A 20,972-nucleotide genomic window follows, 5' to 3' on the forward strand; every position below is an offset into this window, starting at 1 on the left:
TAAAAAGGGGATAATAAATAGCACCTACTTCAAATAATTGTTATTAGGATCAAATGAGATAATATTTGTAAAAAGTGTTAATACAATGCCTGGCACATAGTAGGCACTATATAAATGCTCATTCCTTTTACGAAACTCAAAAAAACAAAAACAAATTACAAAAAAATCAAGTGATTCCTTGATCAGTTAAGATTGATATTGAGATTACTGCTATTGATAATAGATGGAGAGTATTTATTGACTACTATAAGATATTAAGTTCAGTCTATTTCAAAGAGAAATCATTTATATTGTCACTTGTATTAACAGTCCCACGTGCAATGTAATAAGAGAAAAACAAAACTCATAGGAGGATGGGACCTTAGAACATAGAATGTCAGAGCTGGGAGAGACCTTAGAACAGGAAATGTCAGAGTTTAGAATACTATGACAGAGATGGGATGAGTCTCAGAACAAAGACTGTCAAAACTGGGAAGGGCCTTGGCACAGAGGAAGTCTTGGTACTTTTCAAGGAAGATTATTGGAGATGAGAAAGAAGATAGACTAGAGAATTTCAGAACAAGGAAGGCAGTCTGTCTGGACCTTGAATGTCATAACTAGTAGTAGACATTGAAGTCAAAATATCAGACCTGGGAGAGTATGTGATACATAAAATATTTGAGCTTGGAGGAAATTGGGAATCCAGACTGCCTCATCTGGATGGGGCTTTAGAGCCTGAAACATGGGAGGTCAAAGGGACTTTGGATGACAGAAAATGGGAGATGGGCTGAGCCTGAGAACACAAATGGTCTGAGCCAGTAGGACCATAGAACATTGGAAGTAGCCATAGAGAAGAGAATGTGAGAGCTGGAATGGCAGAGCAAGAGACATATAGAATGTTGGATATCTGACTTAGAAGGAGCCTTAAAGATCCAAATGTGAGAGCTGAGAGGCTGAGAGGTCAGAGCAGATTTTCAGAGCTGGGTGGTACCTTACACCTCGATGTCATCTTTGACATTTGTTTGGTTTTGTTTTTTGGTTTTTGTTTTGTTTTTAGTGATCAGTTGGCCAAGGCATGCCACATTTATTTCCATATAATTTATATCAGACAGTGTTGATGATCTGAATTAAAACTCAGGTTCTGGACCACAGAGCTTAAAGGTATAAATTTAAAATTGAGTCCTATATGTGGCTCCAGAAATAATAACAATTCCTGACAAGACACACGGTTCCTCATAGTGCCCTGATCAGGTAAGACTGCTAGTGATATCGGCCTCAGACACTTAACACAAAAAAATAGCCGTGTGACCTTGGGCAAGTCACTTAACCCCAGTTGCCCTCCAAAAAAGGCAAAAAAAAGGGGCAGCTAGGTGGCGCAGTGAATAGAGCAGTGGCCCTGGAGTCAGGAGGACCTGGATTCGGATCCAGACTCAGACACTTAACACACACACACAAAAACACCCTAGCCGTGTGACCTTGGGCAAGTCATTTAACCCCAATTGCCCTCCAAAAAACAAAAAAAAAAAGACTGCTAGTGATATCATTATTATTGCTAGGAGCTAAAGAGTGTTTATTGACTGCTAGAAGGTATGACATGCAACATATTTAAAAAGGACACCATTTGTGCTACCAGTTTTTTTTTTTTGCTAAGACCATATGCAGTATAATAAGAGATATATAAATAAATTCAAAACCTAATATGTCATAAGAGATGTGGGCCTTAGAACTTCAAATGTCAGGGCTGGGAGGATACTTAATATATAGAATGTCTTGGCTTGGATGTTCCTTGCAAGGGAGATTGATTTAGAGGAGAACTTGGAATAGAGAATATTAGGGTTTGGAGAACAGTCTTGGCTCTGAATGTCTGAACTTTTAGTGGATGTGGAAAACACTCTGTCAGTCCTGGGAGTATCTATACAATATCCAAGCTTGCAGCAACTTTCGAATCAAGAATGCCTGTGCTAGTTTGGGGCCCCCAAGCGTGGGTATAAAATGTGAGGGGAACCATGGATCACAGACAGCAGAACATGGGCAGGCCTGAGAATACAGGTTGTCCTATTCATTGTAACCTTAGCACGCAGAATGGCAGGCTTGGGAGTAGCTGCAGAGAAGAGAATGTCAGAGGTACTTGATCCTTAGAACAAGTAATCTCAGAGGAAGGAGAGCTCTTAAACACAGAATGTCAGAACCAGCAATGACCTTACAACCCCAAAATGGCAGAGCTGGGAAGGGCCTTAGGAGATACAATATCATATCTGTATATATATTATAGTATTTTTTAATGTTCTCAGTGACCAAGGTGTTATGAGATGTAAAATTTAAAATGAAGTTTATTAATGGTATAAGATGCAATATATTTATTAGCAAAATGATGATTTCCTGAATGAAAACTTAGGTCCTGAACCATTCAAAGAGGAAAGGTAAATATACAGAGCCTATTCTGGCTCCCCCCAAAAAATGTAGGAAGGAAAAGGGAGAAAAAAAGAAAGTAATTCCACACAGAAATGGGGAAAGATTGCTATGATTATTACTATTATTGTAAATGAATAAATAGTATTTATTGAAAAATAAGGTAAGTACACAGGATATAAAAGGTTTAAAAGGTACATACCATTTGTGATTTTCAGTCATTCTACCATTAAGACACATAAGTAATATAATAAAACCAAATAACTAAATGAAAAGGAAAAAAACCTCAAATATCATAGGAGGATGGGGCCTTACAATATTAAATGTCAGTGCTGGATCGACCTTTAGAATATAGGAAAGCCTTAAAATCACAGTGTCTGAGCTGGGCTGGTCCTTAGGACACATCATCATTGATGTGTTTGGACGTTTGGGTGGTTTTGTCTTTTAGATGTTCAGTGGTCAAGATATTAGGAGGGACAGGTGAATTTTAAAAATGATAAAGTATCTTTATGGCATGAGATGCAACATTTATTTGAATATAATTTATATCAGCACAATAGTGATGCTCTGAATTAAAACTCAGGTCGTGAACCACACAAAGAGGAAACGTGAACATACTGAGCCTAATCTGGCTCCCCCCCTAAAAAAAAAAGAAAAGAAAAAAACCCGACCAAAAAGTAATCCTATGCAGTGCCTTGAAGGGTAAGACAGCTGTCGCTATTCTTATTATTCTTAATGAATGGGGAGTATTTATTGAAAAAAAAAAATAAGGTAAGTTCACAGGATTTAAGTGGGACAATATTTGGGATTTTAAATAATTTAATTTTTAAGACTTGTATCTAAATTTATCAAATTGAACCAATAAATGAAAGGGGGGAAAACCCCCTATGAAAAAAGGGAGGAGACCTAGAACCCAAAATGTCAGGGCTGGGAGGGTCTTTAGAATGTGGCCTTTTAAGAGAACATATTGGCAGCAGGATAAAGCTCAGAGTAGAGAATTTCATCACTGGAATGGTAGTCATGACTCTGAATGTTGGAGGTTTAAATAGAAGCCAGAATATCTGACCTGGGAGGGCACTGAGACCATCTCAGCTTGGAGGCAATTTTAAATTGAGTGGCTGACCTGGAATGGGCCTCCAATCTGGAATATGGAAGGGGGGCGGGAGTTTAGAACCCAAATTGTCTGACTCAGTGGGATATGAGCTTATGGAATAGCAGGCCTGGGAGTAGCCAGAGGGAAGAGAATGTTAGAGCAGATAGGGCTCTGGGGGATATTAGAGCCAGGAGACACTTTCCACAATGGGCCTGAGAACACACAGTGTCATCTCTGGGAAGGAGTTTTGTTGATGTTCTCAGTGTTCCAAGATACTGGGGGTCACAGGTAAATTTACAAGACAACAAAAATATTCATTATGGTATGAGATGCACATTTATTTCAGTATAATTTCTAGCAGCACAGTGGTGACACTCTCAAATAAGATTCAGGTCCTGGTGTACCTATTCAAAGAGGAAAGGTGATAACACAATGCCTTTAACAGCCCTTCCCCTCACTCCTACCCCCCCAGCAAACAGCCCTGAAAACAGTCCTTTATGCCCTGCCTTGCTATGGTTAGGCTGCTATCAGCATTCCTATTGCCAATGAGTGGAGAGTATTTATTGGAAAAAAAAATAAGGTAAGTATGCAAAATCTGAAGGTGACATCATTTGGGATTTTAAATTATTGTATTGTTAAGATACATATAATGTAGTAAAGATAAAACTTAACAAATAAGTTAGAAGTAAAAATACCCCCAAATTATGAGTGGAGGGAGGACCCTGAGAATATAGAATGTCTAGCAATGGATGTGCCTTTGAAGAGGCTAAACTGTAGGTGGGAGAAAGTTTTAAACATAGAATTCTGCAAGTGGAATGGCAGCCCAAACTCTAAATGTCAAAATGGGTTGTGGCTGGGAAAGCCAGAACATCAGGCATGGGAGAGAATATAGAACATAGAATTGAATGAGCTCAGAGGAGAATTAGAATCAAGAAGGCCTGAGCTAGATGGATATCTGGAACCTAGAACATCAACATGCTGGGGATCCTAAAACGTAGAGGGTGAGAGAGCATTTGAGTGTGAGAACAAGACCGGCTGATTCTGAGGGAGCCAAGTACACAGATGTCAGGTTTGGGAGGAGCAGCAGAGAACATGTCAGAGCCTAGGAGTGACCTTAATGCCACAGAAGGGCAGGGCTCAGAAGGCTCTTAGAACAGAGATTGGCAAATTTGAAATGGTCCTGAGTACACACAATGACATCCCCTTGGGGGGTCTGAGCTATAGGATGAGGCAGATAAATTTAAACAATAATGAAATATGTGTTAGGAGATGCAGCGTATATCAGCAAGTAATGTTGCTCCAAATTCAAATTCTGATCCTCAATCACATATCAAAGGGAAAAGGGAAAAGGACATTCATTGCCTTATCTTACTTAGGAAAAAAATACCGAAAAATCCTTGACAGAAATAGTAATTCCAATGTACTGCCTTAATCTGGTCTGACTGCTATCATGATTCCTATTATTGGGAATGAATGGGGAGTGTTTATTGAAACAATGTGGTAAGTGCATAGGATTTAAAAGGCACATTTTTTCTTTTAAATCATTATGTTGACAAGACTCATATGTAATGTAATAAAATAAAGATAAGTAGATAATAGAAAAAGGAAAAATGAGGGGAAATTGGAGAATTTCAGAGCTAAGAGGGCAGTCAGGGCTCAGAATGATAGGCCTGGGAGTGGACACAGAAGCCAGAATATCAGGCCTGGCAGGGTGCTTAGAACACAGAATTTCAGAAGTTGGAGGAAATTGAGTCGAAATATCGACTCAATTCTGAATTAGATGAGCTGCTGAAACCTGGAATATCCAGGCTGGGAGGGCCTTTAGGTGAAAGTTGTCAAATACTGGGCATGCCCACAACACTCCCCAGTGCTTGTATAGCCAGATTAAAATAGAATTGGGAACTACTGAAAATCGATACAAACACAATAAAGCATTTAAAATCAAGTCAATTCGTGGCTCTTAGGGCTCCTTCTGTGTGAACTCAATAGAAATGAATTTGGCAGCACTGCCTCAGACCCCAGAGAGGGGAGATGGTCAGAACATGCAGACACAGATTTTGTCCGAGTTAGTAGGATCTTAGCAAAGCCAGAGCTGAGAGTAGTCATATAGTAATAGAGACATGAATTGCAGATCCAGGAAGGCCCCTAGAAAAAGGGAATCCTAGAGCCAGGACAGTCATTCTCATACAGAAGGTCAGCACTAGGAGCTTCCTTAAAACCACAGAATCTCAGAGTTGAGACATGAGAAGGGCCTTAGAACACATAATGTCATGTGGGAAGAAGGCTTGTTGTACGTGGTTTTTTTTTTAATTTACCCTATGACATAGGTATTGGGAGGAACAGGTAAATTTATTTTTTAAAATACAAGGTATATTTATGGTATAAGATGCAACATATATTTCAATATAATTTCTATCAGCACAATTGTGATACTCTGAATTAAAACTCAGGTCCTGAACCACACAGCCAAAGAAGAAAGTTGAACATACAGTGCCTAATCTGGCTCAAAAAAAAATGAAAAGAAAAAAAATGAAAAAAAAAAGTAATTACATGCATTGCCATGATGGGGTAAGACTGCTGTTGATATTATTGTTATTGTTAATAAATGTGGAATATTTATTGAAAAAATAAGGTAAGTACACAGGATTTTAAAGAAACATCATTTGAGATTTTAAATTATTGCATTGCTAAGACAGATATGTAATATAATAAAACTGAATAAGTAAGTGGTAAGATTAAAACCCTTAGACTATCAGAGGAAACATAAACTATCAGGGAAAGAGGGTCTTCAGAAGCCAGAATAGCTGACTTGGAGTTGCCTTTCAGGATAAGACATTGGGTAGAATTTAGAGACTTTCAGCCCTGGGAAGGTAGTGTGGGTCTGACTTTCAGAACTGGGTATTGACACAGAAGCAAGGACATCAGCTGTAGAAGGGGACATAGAGCATGGACTATCTGAGAATAGAGACAGCTTAGAATCAGACATGCTTGAGCTGGTATGGGGCCTGGGAACCTGGAATTTCAGAGGTGGAAGGGAGCCTCAAATACAGAAAGTGAGAGATGGCTAGAGCCCAAGAACACATATTGTAATAGTTATCATTTACATAAGCGCAGCAATGTTGTTCTGAATTAAAACTCATCCTGAACCACACACCCAAAAAGGAAAGGTGAAATATAGTACTTCATCTGATTAAAAAAAAAATTAACTCCATGATCTGTCTTGTTCCGGTAGGACTGCTATTGACATTTATATTATTGGTAATGAATGGGGAGTATTTTTGAAACAAATAAGGTAGGTGTTAAGTACAGAGCATTTGGAAGGGACCCCATTTTTGCTTTTAAATCATTATACTGATAATAGACATTAAGTGTTATAAAATAAAAGGAAATGAAAGTGAGAAGAAAAAAAAAAACCTTAGATTATCATACTAGGGCATGGCCTTATGTAAGAATTCTAGAGTTTTGAGGGCCATTAGAACATACAGGCCCATAGGACTGGATTATACCTCTCAAGATGAAATATAGGGACTGCTAGAGAGTTTGAAAGGCATTCAGGGTTCTGTAGGACAGAAATTGAGGTTGACAACATAGAAGCCAGTATCAGATAAGGGAGGTCACTTAGAACATAGAATGACCCAGCTTGGAGGAGATTTAGAAACAATAGTGCCTGAACTTGATGGGGCCCTGGAGCCTGGAATACAGGGGTTGAAGGGACCTTAGATCCCAGAAAGTAGGAGATGATCTGAACTTGAGAACACTCATTATGTAAGTCAGTTGGATGTTAGACAAGAAATTTTCGGGCCTGGGAGAAGCCATAGAGAAGAGATTGTCAGGGTTGGTAAAGGCCTTAGATAGAACATCCAAACAGGGAAGGAATAGTCTTTGTTAAATTTGGGTGCTCAGTGAGCAAGGTAGAAAGGTAAATTAAAGAAAATAATAAATAGCAAGGCATATTTATAGAAGTAAATAGAACATATATTTCAATGTAACCTATATCAGCACGAGGGTGATGCTGGAAATTATAACTCAAGTCCTGAACCCCACAGACAAAGAATGAATACACTGGGCCTGATCAGGCTTAAAAACAAAACCCAAAAAGTGAAGTAAAAAAAAATAAACAAAAAAGTAATTCCATACAGTGACTTGATGGGGTAAAACTGTTGTCGATATCACTATTTTATTGTTAATGAATGGGCACTATTGTTTAAAAAAAAAACTAAGGTAAGTACACAGGATTCAAAAGGACACCATTCGTAATTTTAAATCATTATTTTGCTAAGACATATGTAACATAGTGTAATAAAACAGAATAAGCAATGAAAAAAATCCTAGATTGTAAGAGGAAGGAGCATCCTTAGAACACAAAATATTCATAGACTGTCTATGGTACCTTTCAAGAAAATATATTGGAAGTTGGCTAGAGTTTAGAATAGAGAATCTCAACATTGAGACAGCAGATCCAGGCCTGAATATCAAAAGTAGGAGTTGACACAGAAGCCAGAATGTGAGACCTGGGAGGCCACAAAGAACATAACATATCTGAGCTTACAGGAAATCTAGTATGCTGAATGAGGCCCTCGAACCTGGAATACCACAGGTAGAAGGGACTTTAGAAGAAAAACTGGCAGTTGGGCTAAGCCTGAGAACACAAATTGTTTGAGTCCGTAGAACCTTAACACACAGAATATCAAACCTAAGACTAATCATAGAATATGTGAGAACTGGAAAAACATATAGAACAAGGGATGCCAGAGCTAAGCAAGCTCTAATTTACACCAGCACAATGGTGATACTTGAAATGAACTTTCATGGCTCCAAATCCAGCCAGTGAGGAAAGATTAGCATACAGTGTCCAAAATAAAACAGTGAAAGGAAAAAATAACAGACCAAAAAAGCAATTTCATGAAGTGTTTTGAAGGGGCAAGGCAAGTAGATACAACTATTATTTTTAACGAACAGGGAATATTTATTGAAAAAAGTTAAATCACTGTGCTGAGACTTAGATATAATTTAATAAAAGGCAAAAAACAGAGAAGGGAGGGGATTTTGAACATAAAATGACAGAGTTGTGAATATCTTTACAAAATAGAATATCTGTCTTAGCCAAGGTTGACGGCAGCTGAGTAGAGACTTTCTGCCCTGGGAAAGCAATTCAGACTCTGGATGTCAAAACTAGACACTGACATAGAAGTCAGAATATCAGACTTGTTAGGACATATAGAAGATAAAATATCTGAACTTGGAGGCAATTTAGAATCAAGAGCGCCTGAGCTGCATGGCATCCTGGGAGCTAGAATATCAAGAGTGGAAAGGGCCTCAGAACAAAGGAAGTGAGAAGAGGCCAGGGCTTGAGAATACCAATTGTTCAGTTCAATGGGATCCGTGTAGAAGGTCAGATGTGGGAGAAATCATAGAGATTAGAATAGCCTAGCCCTCCAGGAATGTTAAACAAGGGATATCAGAGCCAGAAAAATCCTTCAAACATACAATGTCAGGACTAGGAGTAGCCCTAAAAGCAAAGATTGTCAGAACTGGGATGGTGCTGAGAATACACAGTCATTGCTAGCAAGTAGTTTGATTTATGTGCTCCTAGGCAGGGACATGTATATTCTTAAAATTATATTTAGGGTACAAGATGCAACATATGTCCCATGATATGCTCTGAATTAGAATTCATATGCTGAATCACAAAACCAGAGTGCAAAGGTGACCATATGGTATTTAATCTGACTCCAAAAGACAACAAAGAAAAGGAAAAATAAAACGACAAAAAAGTAATTGTATGCAGTCCCTTGAAGGCTCAGATTTGCTTCAAATATTACTGCTATTGTTAACGAAAGGGCTGTCTGTATTGAAAAAGGATAAGGTAAGTACACAATATTGAAAAGGGAAACAATTGTGATTTTAAAGAATTATGTCGCTAAGACACATATAATTGGATAAATAAATGAAAAAGAAAAAAGACCCTAGAGTATCTGAGGAGGGAGGGTCTTTGAAAATAAAATCACAGGGCTGGGAAGGTTTAGAGAACACATTTTTTTACTTGGAAGCACATTTCAAGAACATATATTGGAGGTTAGAGAGAGCTTAGAATAGAGAATTTCACTGTGGAATAATAGTCTAGGCTCTGAATGTCAAAACATGGAAGACAGCATATCAGACCTTGAAAAATATGCCAAACACTGACTATCATAAAATGAATGAACTTGAAGGCAAGTTAGAATCAAAAGTCACTGAGCTGGATTGGACCCTGGAACCCGGAATATCAAACCTGGGAAGGACTTAACAAAAATTGTCTAACTCCATGGAATGTTGAGTATGCAGAATGTAAGGCCTGGGAGAAGCCACAGAGAAGAGAGTATCAGAGCTGGCATTAATAATGAGGGATACCTGTCTAGGAAAGCCCCTAAAATATACAATTTCAGAATTAGTTTTGGCCACATCACCCAGTCAGAACTGAGAAGGCTCTTAGAACACATTATTAGACTTGAGATGTTCCTGAGAACACATAATATCATCACTGACAGAGTTTTATTTGTGTGCTCAGGGTTCTAAATTATGAGGAGGGAGAGGTAAATGTCAAAAACAATCACTAAGGCTATTTTTACTATGAGATGCAACACATGTTTCAATATAATTTATAGAAGAACAATGGTGATGCTCTGAATTAAAACTGTTCTTGAAACACAAACAAATTGGATAGTTAAAAATATATTGCCTTAGCTGACAAAAAACAAACCTGTCAAACAAACTCCATGCAAAAAAAATGTTCTGGTAAGACTACAATTCATTTTGTTTAATTGGTAATGAATAAGGACTGTTTTATTGAAACAATCTGTTTCAATAAAAACCCACTTTGAAAAATTGGACACCATTTGTGATTTTAAATCGTTGTATTGCTAAGATGTATGTAATTTGCTATAATAAAAAATAATAAATAAGTGAAACGAAAAAAACAACCCTTGAATATCCTAGGAATGAGGAGTCTTTGAACATAAAATGACAGAGCTGGGAGAGTCTTTAGGACATAAAATGCCTGAAACAGAAGTTCATTTCAAGAGAATATGTTGGAATTTGGAAAGAGTTTAGAATATAAAAATTCAGTCCTGGGAGGGCAAGTAGGACATAGAATGTTTGAACTTGGAGGAAACTTAAAATCAAGAATGCCTAATCTGAATGGTGCCCTAAAAGCTAGAATAGTAAAATTAGGAGAGACCTTAAAACCCAGAAACTCTGAGATTTTCAGCTTGAAAAGGGAACTTGTCTGATTACATGGGATGTGAACACATGGAATGTCAGTCCTGGGAGAAGTCATAGAAAAGGGAATATTAGAGCTCTTTGTAAAGTACTTTTATATAGTACCTACTATGTGCTAGGCACTATGCTAATGTTGGATTAGCTACTTGGAAAGCCTTTAGAACTTACAATTTCAAGATTAGAAGTTTCTTTAAAAACTTAGAGTGTCAGAGCTGAGAAGGTCCTGAGAACATAGTATTATTGCTGATAAGGGGTCTTCTCAATGTGCTCCAAGGTTCAAGTCATGGAGAGGGACAGTAAAAATTTTTAAAATAATAATAGAGTATATTTATGGGATGTAGTGCAATATATATTTCAATATAATTTAATATCAGCACAATGGTAATGCCCTGAATTAAAATTCATGTCCTGCAACTCACAGAGTGATCATACAATGCCTAATCTTGCTCCAATGAAAGAAAAAGGAAAAAAATAATTGAAAGCACAGTAATTGCATGCAATATCTTTAAGGGTTAAGGCTGCAGTGCATATAACTATTACTGTGAATGGTCAGTATTTACTGAAAAAATAAAGTGCAGGCTCTTAATAACAAACCTGGTAGTTGACAAGGAAGCCAGAATATAAGAGCTCTGGATATGTAGAACATAGAATGTCATTAAATTAATGAACTTGGAGGAAATTTAGAAAAAAGAAGGCCTGAGCTAAAAGGGACCTTGGTACCTGGAATGTCAAAGGTAAGAGGACTTTAGATCATAGAAAATTAGAGAAGTCTGAGCTATATCAGAAATTCTGATTCCGTGGGATGTGGGTATATACAGAGTGTCAGATCTGGGAGAAGCTAGAGAGAAGAGGTCAGAGCAGGCAGAAAACTTAGAAAAAAGGATATCAGAGCTAGGAAAGCCCTAGAACATACAATGTAAGGAGTAGGAGCGGCTTTAAAACATCAGAGTGCCAGAGCTAAGGAAACTTAGAACAGAGCTCCAATAGAGCTCAGATGGTCTTGAGAATACATGATACCATTGCTTAGAGTTCCCATTTATGGGGAGGGACAGGTAAAAATTAAAGACCATAAGAAAGGATTTTTAAGGTGTGACATGCAGCATAAGTTTCAATATGACATCAGCACAATATCAATGCTCTGGTTTCAAAATAAGGTCCTGAAACACAATAAGGAAAGGTAAAATATGTTTATTATCCTAGTTGGCTGAAAATCCAAAATAATTTTTAAAAAAAACTACATTCACTGCCTTAATCAGGCAAGAGTGCTACAGATAATCTATTGATATTGGTGATGAATGGGGAATATTCAATTGAAACCCATAAGGTGTTAAGTGCCCAGTTTTAAAAGGAACACCATTTGTGATTTTAAATAATTGTATTTCTAAGATATATGTACTATTGTGTACTAAAACTGAATAAAGTTCCCACTATCACCACAGTGAGGGGACTTTGAACATAAAAATGAGTCTTTAGAACATGGATTGTCTGATTTGGAGAGACATTGTAAGAGAATTTATTGGAGGCTGAATAGAGATTAGAATAGAGGATTTCTGCACTGGGACGACAGGTCAGGCTTAGAAGCCAGAATATCATACTTGAGAAGGCCAGCAGAATAGAATAGAATGACTGAGCTTAGAGACAATTTAAATATCAGAGTGCCTGAACTGAATGGGACCCTCCTACTCTTAATGTTAGAGGAATGAGGGACCTAAAAGCACATAATGTGGGAGATAATAGCTGGGAAACAAATTGTCTTAATCAGTACAATATGAGCATATGGTAGGGGAGGCTTTGGAGAACCGAGAAAATAAGGGAATGGCAGAGCTGAGAAGGCACTTCGAATGAGGGCTATCAAAGCTCCCTAAGCTCTTAGAACATACAGTTTCAGGACTAGCTTTGGCCAAGAAAAGCACACACTGTCAGAGCTCAGCTGACTCTTAGAACCTAGATTATCAGAGCTCTGATGGTCATCCAGAGAACACACAGTATCATTGCTGGAAAGGAATCTTGTCCAAATTATGGGGAAGAAAAAGTAAATTTAGAAAACATTCAAAAGTATGTTTATGGTATAAAACACAATACTTTTCAACATATCTATAAGCACAATGGTGATCCTTAATTAAAACTCATGTCCTGAATCAGATAGCCAAAGGGGATTTTTTAACATAAAGTACCTAAACTAGATTAAAAGGAAAACAAATGAAATGAAAAAATAACTGACAGTGTAAAAACATGCAGTGCACTAAATGGAGTAAGGCTGCTGTAGAAAGTACAATTATTGTTAATGAATGGGCCAAATTTATTGAAAAGAAAAAAGGTAAGTACCCAGGATTCCCAAGGGAAGCAGTCTATGATCTTAAATAATTATATTACTAATACTAAAATAAGTGAAAAGGAAAAACATTGTAGAACATCAGAGGACAGGCTTTTGAACATAAAATAAAGATGGGAGGGACTTTAGAAACTGGTATCTGACTTGGAGATACCTTTCAAGAGAACACTGGAGGATGGACAAAGGTTAGAATGGAAAATTTCAGGGCTGGGACAGCATTCCAGATTCAGAAAATCAGAACTGGGAGTCTACATAGACTTGGAGAAGGTTTGCCCAAAATAGAATGTTTCAGTATGGAGAAAATTTAGAAATAATGGGGCGGGGCCTCAATTAGATGGGACCCTCCAGACTAGAATGTCAAGCTCAAGAGTGACCTTAGAACTTATAAAGTGAGAAATGGACAGAACCACAGAAATGAAACTGGCTGAAAACCCAAGACATGAGCACACAGTATGTCAGACATGTCAGAGACAGAACTGGCCAGGCAAATAGAAAAAAAGACATCAAAGTTCAAAAAATCCCCAACAGCATAGAATCTCAGGACTAACTTTAGCCATAAAATTTCATCATGTCAGGGCTGAAAGGAAGGGTTCTTAGGATATGGATTATCAGAGCTCAGATGGGCCTGAGGACACACAATAAGTTTTATTTCTGTGCTTGGAGGTTGAATGGGAAAATGTAAGCAAAAAACGATAAAGTATACTTACAGTATAAGCTAAAACATAACAATATAATTTATATCAGCACAAAGTTGATTCTGAATTAAAACTTATACTTTACTTCACAGAATCATAAAGAGGAAGGGTAATCATACTGTGTCAAACCTGGTTCCATTTTTTTAAAGGTAAAAATAGTTGCATGTAGTATCTTGAAGAATTAAGGCTACTTTAGATATCACTATTATTATTATTAATGAATGATCAGTATTGAAAAAATAGAATTAAAAAGAAAAAGAATTTGTGCTCTCAAATAATTGTCTTGCTAATACATACACATATATGCAATTTAATATAGTAAGACAATAAATAAATGAAAAGGAAAACAACCCTGGAGAAGAGGTTTAACAATAAAATGACAGGGTTGCAATGGTTCTTAGAGAATAGTATCTGACTTGGAGGTGTCTTTCAAGAGAATATTTTGGCGACTGGACAGAGCTTAGAATGAAGAGTATCAGTGCTGAGTTCACAATCCAGACTTGAATATCAGAAATGAACATTGACATAGAAGTCAGAATATGAGATGAGAGATTGTGTCCACCATACTATGTCTGAACTTGAAGGCAGTTTAGAACCAATGGGACAAGAGCTAGATGAGACACTTGAAATTATAATTTCACATTTTGGAGAGGCTTAAGATCAAAGAAAGTGAGAGATGGTCAGAGCCAGAGAACTCTTGCTTAATTCAGTAGGATCTAGACATGTAGAACACCAGGCTCAGGATAATTCATGAAGAAGAGTATGTCAGAACTGGGAAGGCTTGAATAAGTGATAAGGCATAGAATGTCAGGACTAGAAGTGGCTGTAAAAGCTCAGGGTCAGAACTGGGGAAGCTTAAAACAGATGGTCTTGAGTTCACATGGTCCTGAGAACATACAATACCATTTCAGGGAAGGAGTTTTGTTTCTTTGATAAGAGTTCTAACTTATAAGGAGGATCAGGTTAAAAAAATTATATTTAGTGTAAGAGATATAGGGGAGGTTAGGTGGTGCATTGAATAGAGCACCATGCCCTGGAGTCAGGAGGACCGGAGTTCAAATCCGGCCTCAGACACTTAACACAAATGCTAGTAGCCATGTGACCTTGGGCAAGTCAACCCCAATTGCCCTCCAAAAAGCAAAAAAAAAAAAAAGATGTGTCATTTCAGTATAATTTATATCAGCATAATGGAGAGGTTCAGGATTGAGATGGCAGACTAGGCTCTGAATATTATAATTGAGAGTTGACATAGAAGCCAAAATATGGGACTTGAGAGAGTATGTTCAACATAGAACATATGAGCTGGAGGAAATTTAAAATCAGTGGGGTCCTACAACCTAGAATATCAAACTTGGGAAGGACTTTAGAACACAGAAAGTGAGAGATGATCGGAGCCAGAGAAAAGAAATTGTCTCCATGGGATGTGAGCATAGACAGTGACAAGCCTGGGAGAAGCAATAAATAAGAAAAGGTTGGCTGAGAAGGCCTGTAGATCAAGTAACGATAGCCAGCAAAGTCTGTGGAACATAATTTCAGAACAAGCTTGGGCCATAATACCACACAATGCCAGAGCTGGGAAGGCTCTTGGAATGGATTATCAAAGCTCAGATGGGCCTGGGAACAAACAAGATCATTGCTGCAATTTATGAATGATAGATAACTTTTAAATGAAAATAATAAAGTATATTTAGTGTATGAAATACAATAGATGTTTCAGCATAATTTATGTCAGCAAATGTGATGAGCCTGTGAATTAACTCATGGATCCTGCATCACAGTTAAAGAAGTGAAATGAACATACTGATCTGGTTCCAACAAAAATAAATTTTTAAAAACTGACAATAATCCATGAGGTTCTTGAAGTGTTAAAATGCTGTAGACATCACTGTTGTTAATGTGAATGGTCACTGTTTATTTGAAAAATCAAGTACTCGAAATTCAAAAGAAAAAATTTGTGCTTTTAAATAATCACATTGCTAATACATATATGCAATATAATCTACTAAAACAAAAAGTGAAAAAGAAAAAACCTGAAAATACTGTGGGTTAGGGGACTTTGGCCATAAAATGACATGACAGGAACAGTTAGGGGACTTTGGCCATAAAATGACATGACAGGAACAGTCTTCAGAAAATAGAATGTCTGGTTTGTCAGGAGAATATATTGGAGATTTGAGCTTGGAAGCAATTTAGAATTGAGGATGCCTGAGCTGGATAGGGTCAGGGAATCTGGACTATCCAATGTGGGAGAGACTCTGTAGTACAAAAAGGACCTTCATGGGTTGTGAGCCCAGGAGAAGCCAGAGAGAAAGAATGGCAGAGATGGCAAGGCAGGAAACAAGGAACAGCATAAACAGAAAAGACCATAGACCATTCAGTTGCATCAGTAGGAAGGGACTTGAAACCTAAATATGTTAGAGCAGGGAGAATTTGTAGACCAGAACAGCAGAGCTCAAATGTTTCTGAGTGTCCTCCAAGCCATTCATGGCTGTGGAGGAGTTTTCTTTCTGTGTTTGGAATTCTCATTTATAAGGAGGAACTGTTAAATTGAAAAAAAAAAACTATATTTAGGGTATGACATGCTACATGTTTTGATAGAATTTATATCAGCACTGTGCTGATGTTGTGATTTTAAAATCTACTCCTGAGATGAAAGTAATACCCTGACAGGGGAAAATCTAATTTCACTCACTACCTGAATCTGATAAGATTATTGAATTGGGAGTACTTGTTAAAAACAAGGTTTTTAATTACCCAGTTTTAAAAGGTTAAATATTTGTGAATTTAAATAATTATATTTCCAAGACAACTATATAATCTAATATAATAAAGTCTGAATAAGTGAAAAGGAAAAAAAATAATCCTAGGGGCAGCTATGTGGCACAGTGAATAGAGCACTGGCCCTGGAGTCAGGAGGACCTGAGTTCAAATCCAGCCTCAGACACTTAACACACACACAAACTAGCTGTGTGACCTTGAGCAAGTCACAACCCCAATTGCCCTACCTTCCCTTCTCCAAAAGAAAAAAATCCTTGAATAACACCAGAGTGAGGTTCTTTGAACACAGAATGACAAAGCCAGAGGAGTTTTTAGAACATAGACTGTCAGACTCTGAGATGCATGTCACCTGAATTTGGGAAGCTGGATAGAAAATAGAACACAGAATTTGTGCAATGGAGCTGGTAATCTAGGCTCAGACTACGTAGAACCCACAATGTCTGCGCTTAGAGGCAATTTAAGATCCTGAGTGCCTGAGCCAGATGGGGCCCTGCTCCCCATGCCAAAGGGGGAAGGCAACTTCCAACACTGAATGTGGGAGATGTTCTGAGCCTGAGAACAGGAGTTGTCTGATTGAGTGAGATGGGGGCCCACAGAAAGCAGGCCTGGGAGAAGCCGGAGGGAAGAGAAGGGGAGAGATGGCAGAGGACATAGAGGAAGGGCTAGGAGAGCCAGGAAAAGCCTCAGCGCAGACAGTTTCAGGACTGGCGTGGGCAGTCAAACCACACAGTGTCAGAGCTGGGAGGGCTCTCAGAAAAGAAATTAGCAGCTCTGCTGGTCCTCAAAACATGCAGTATCATTACCGGAACTAGTTTTGTTTCTGTCCTCAGAGTTAAGACTTATGGGAGATGACAGGCAAATTTAAACAGCAATAAAAAGCATGTTTAGGGCATGGGATGCAAAATGTATTTCAGTATAATTCATATTAGCATAATAACAGTGACTGAATTAGCTCTCAAGTCCTGCCTCACATGAAGAGGAAAAGTGAATGTGCCAGTGCCTAATCTGGTTCCAAAGGGGGGGGGGGGAAGGCAAGGAAAAAAATAACTGATAATAAGGCAATTAGCTGCAGTAATTTTTAGTATTAAGGCTGCTATAGATATCACTATTCTTGTTAATATATATTAAGAAATAACACAAGATTCAAAAGAAAACCAATTTATGCTCTTAAAAGACTATAAAATTGAATGTAAGGAAACAGAAGAAATCAAGGAAAAACAACCTAAAAATGCCAGGGCTCTGAGAATCTTTATTTGGAGGAGGGGAGAGGAGAGGACAAGCTCGGTACCCACTCGGGCAGCTCAGACTACTCACAGGTTGAGGTTTGTCCTTCATTCTTGAAGAGGACCTTGGCATCAGGGAAATGATGATATGACTTGCAATTGACTTTGAGTATATCCGTGTTGGAGCTATCTTCCAAGACAGTGCATTAGAGGATGGTTAGAGCTGAGAATGAAGAATCTCGGCTGGAATGAAAGTCCAGACTCTCAGAGCTGGGAGGTGGGATAGTATCCAGAATATGAGAGTTGGGAAGGTATATCCAACGTAGAACTTGTGGGCTTGGAGGCAATTTTGCAGCAATGAGGCCAGAACTAGATGGAGCTCTCCAGCCCAGAATATCATACTTGGGAGGGATCTTAGGTCACAGAAAGTGAGAGATGATCAGAGCCAGAGAACCGAAATTGTGTGATTCCATGGGCTCTGAGTATACAAGATGTCAGGCCTTGGACAGGCCATGGAGAGGGGACTATCAGAGCTAGTAAAGCCTGTAGAAGATACTATCTTAGCTAGTCCTATCAGAGCAAAGAGGGCTTCAGAACATGGATTATCAGTGCTCACATGGTGCTAAGGATACACACTATCATTGCTGAGAATACATGGTATCATTGCTGAGAACAAGTTTTGTTTCTGTGTTCAGAGTTACAGCTATAGGGAAGGACAGCTAAATGTAAATAACAATAATGCTACACATTTATCATATGGGATATGACATATAATACAGTATAATTTATGTCAGCACTTCGGTGATCCTCTGAATGAAAATATGTCCTGCACAGATAGGTAACTATTTTGGGCTTAATTAGTTGCCACCCACCACTCAAAAAGAGAAGGAAAAAATAACTGAAAGCACAATAATTGGATGCATTGTCCTGACAGGTTAAGATTTTAAATATCACTACTAATGAATAGTCAGTATTTATCTGAAAAAAAGTAAGTACAGAGAATTAAAATGAGAATATGTGCCCTAAAGTAACTACATTGGGGCGGCCAAGTAGCACAGCGAGTAAGAGCACCAGCCCCAGTGTCAGGATGACCTGGGATCAAATCCAGGCTCAGACACTTAGCACCCACCCAGAAACACCTGGCCGTGTAACCTTGAGCAAGTTACTTAACCCCAATTACTTAAAAAATAGTAACTACATTGCTGATACACAGATATAGATGTGTGTATGTATATATGCAGGTTAATATAGTGACAGTGAATAAATAAGTGAAAAGGAAAAAAGTAACCCTAGAATTCCAGAGTCAGGAAGAGACTTTAATCATAAAATGACAGGGTTGGAAAATGCCTTTAGAAAATAGAGTGTCTGACATGGAGGTGCCTTTTAAGCAAAGGTATTGAAAATTCGACTTTGGAAGAGAGAATTCCAGTATTGGGATGGAAGTCCCATGTATGTATGTATGTGTGTATTCATGTATGAAAACCAGGAGCTGATATAGAAGCCATATTATCAGACTTGGGAGGCCATGTAGAATATGAAATGAATCTTTGGAGGCAATTTAGAATCAAAAGTGCATAAACCTGGAATATCAAGGGAAAGGGGGAGCTTTGAACACAGATGGTAAAAAAAAAAGTAGTCATAGCAAGAAACAGAAATTGTCTGATTCCCCAGGATGTGAGCACAGTAGGAGAAGAGAATGTCAGAGGAGGCAGGGTGGGTAGAATAAGTGATGTTCCAGGCAGGGAAGCCCTTAGAACATACAAGTTCTAGACTAATAGGCAGAAAACAACAGTGTCTGAGCTGGGAGGGCTCTTAGAATACAGATCCCACAATACCATTGCTGGGAATGAGTTTTGTTTCTCTGCTCATTTTCCATGTTTGAGGAGATGCAGGTAAACAATGATAAAAAAAATTATACTTAGGGCATGAGATGCAATATATAACACTGTATAATTCTAGCAGCATGACTGAATTAAGACATATCCTGCACCACACAGTTGTAGAAGAGATTTGAATATACAGCGCCCAATCAAGATAATAAGTAAGCTCATGAAAAGAACAAAGTAACTGAAAAAAGTGAATGTATGCAGTGTTGTCAGGAGGTAAGGCTGCTGTTCAGATCACTGTTATTGTTAATGGATGGGCCGTACTTACTGGAAAAAAGAAGGTAAGTACACAGGATTCATAAGAGAAACAATCTGTGATCTTAAATATGTGGATTGTTATTAACATATGTCCCTTAACATACTAAAACTGATTAAATAAGTGGAAAGGGGCGGGGGGAATGCCTAGGAGAGCAGAGTAGCAAAATAAGTAGGATGTGAGAAACTTTAGTAAGTACAGGGTCTGACTTAGAGGTACTTTTCAAGGTCATATATGGGAGGGTGACTTGAAGTTAGAATAGAGAATTACCAGGTTCAGATGACAGTCGAGGCTCTGAATATCAGAACTGGGAGGTCATGTGGAAGCCAGAATATGAGACTTGAGAAGGTATGTCCAACATGGATTGTCTGAGCTGGGGGCACCTTAGGATCAATAGGATCTGAGGTCAATTCCATTCTATTCAATAAGTACACGCACCTACTGTGTGCCAGACACTGTGCTGAGCACCAGGGATACAAATAAGAAAAAAGAAAGTTAGCCCCTTCCCTGGAGGAGCTTACAGTCTAAAGTGAGAAGATAACATGAGAGAAAGCTGGGGGTCGGCAGGGATTGGGGAAGGTCAGAGGACACTGGGGGGGGGGGGGGAAATGGGGACAGGAGGAGGTGAGGAAATAGTGTTCTGTGGAGTTGAAAGCAAGTATGGAGTAAGCTACAATGTCCAGTCTAGGTTTTTATAAAGGAAAATTTTGGGTGAAGTTTAGTGCTCTAGCCCCCAGTCAGAACCTGAGAACAGAGAAGTCTGATTCCATGGGATATGAGCACACAGAATGGGGGCCTGGAAGAAGGCAGAGGGAACAATGGCAGAGCATTTAGGGGATCTGAGCCAGGAAAGCCCTTAGGTAGAATATAGCATTTTAGGACTAGCTTTGGCCATAAAAAATGCAGTGTCAGAGCTGGGAGGGCTCTTACAACACAGATGATGAGAACTCAGATGGACCTGAGAATACACTTTAGTATTGTTGGGAAGGAGTCCTGTTTCTTATACTCAAGAGTTCCAATTTGGGAAGAACAATGACAAAATTTATGAATCTATATCTGTATTC

The 20,972-nt window shown here is 38.3% G+C and overlaps 2 long non-coding RNA genes across 50 annotated transcripts in view; one reads left to right on the forward strand and one right to left on the reverse strand.

The window, feature by feature from the left end:
- Positions 1-20,972, reverse strand: part of LOC138176480 (uncharacterized) — a 145,759-nt gene that overhangs the window by 76,513 nt on the left and 48,274 nt on the right. The gene's annotated exons all lie outside the window — the stretch shown is intronic.
- The window catches only part of LOC138176479 (uncharacterized), a 124,008-nt gene that overhangs the window by 62,926 nt on the left and 40,110 nt on the right, over positions 1-20,972 (forward strand). For 39 of the 49 annotated variants that reach the window (XR_011172285.1, XR_011172300.1, XR_011172269.1 and 36 more), the window contains 2 exons: positions 2,972-3,090; positions 3,954-19,868. The exons of 2 other annotated variants lie outside the window; for them this stretch is intronic. This is a non-coding gene — a long non-coding RNA (uncharacterized lncRNA). The remainder of the gene's footprint in view (positions 1-2,971; positions 3,091-3,953; positions 19,869-20,972) is intronic. 8 more of the 49 variants (XR_011172254.1, XR_011172255.1, XR_011172256.1 and 5 more) reach the window with 7 other exon arrangements.

Source organism: Petaurus breviceps, unplaced genomic scaffold (genome assembly GCF_028583685.1).
Source record: "Petaurus breviceps papuanus isolate PSGF00001 unplaced genomic scaffold, PetGlider_PUasm1.0 89614, whole genome shotgun sequence".
Classification (NCBI taxonomy): Eukaryota; Metazoa; Chordata; class Mammalia; order Diprotodontia; family Petauridae; genus Petaurus; species Petaurus breviceps.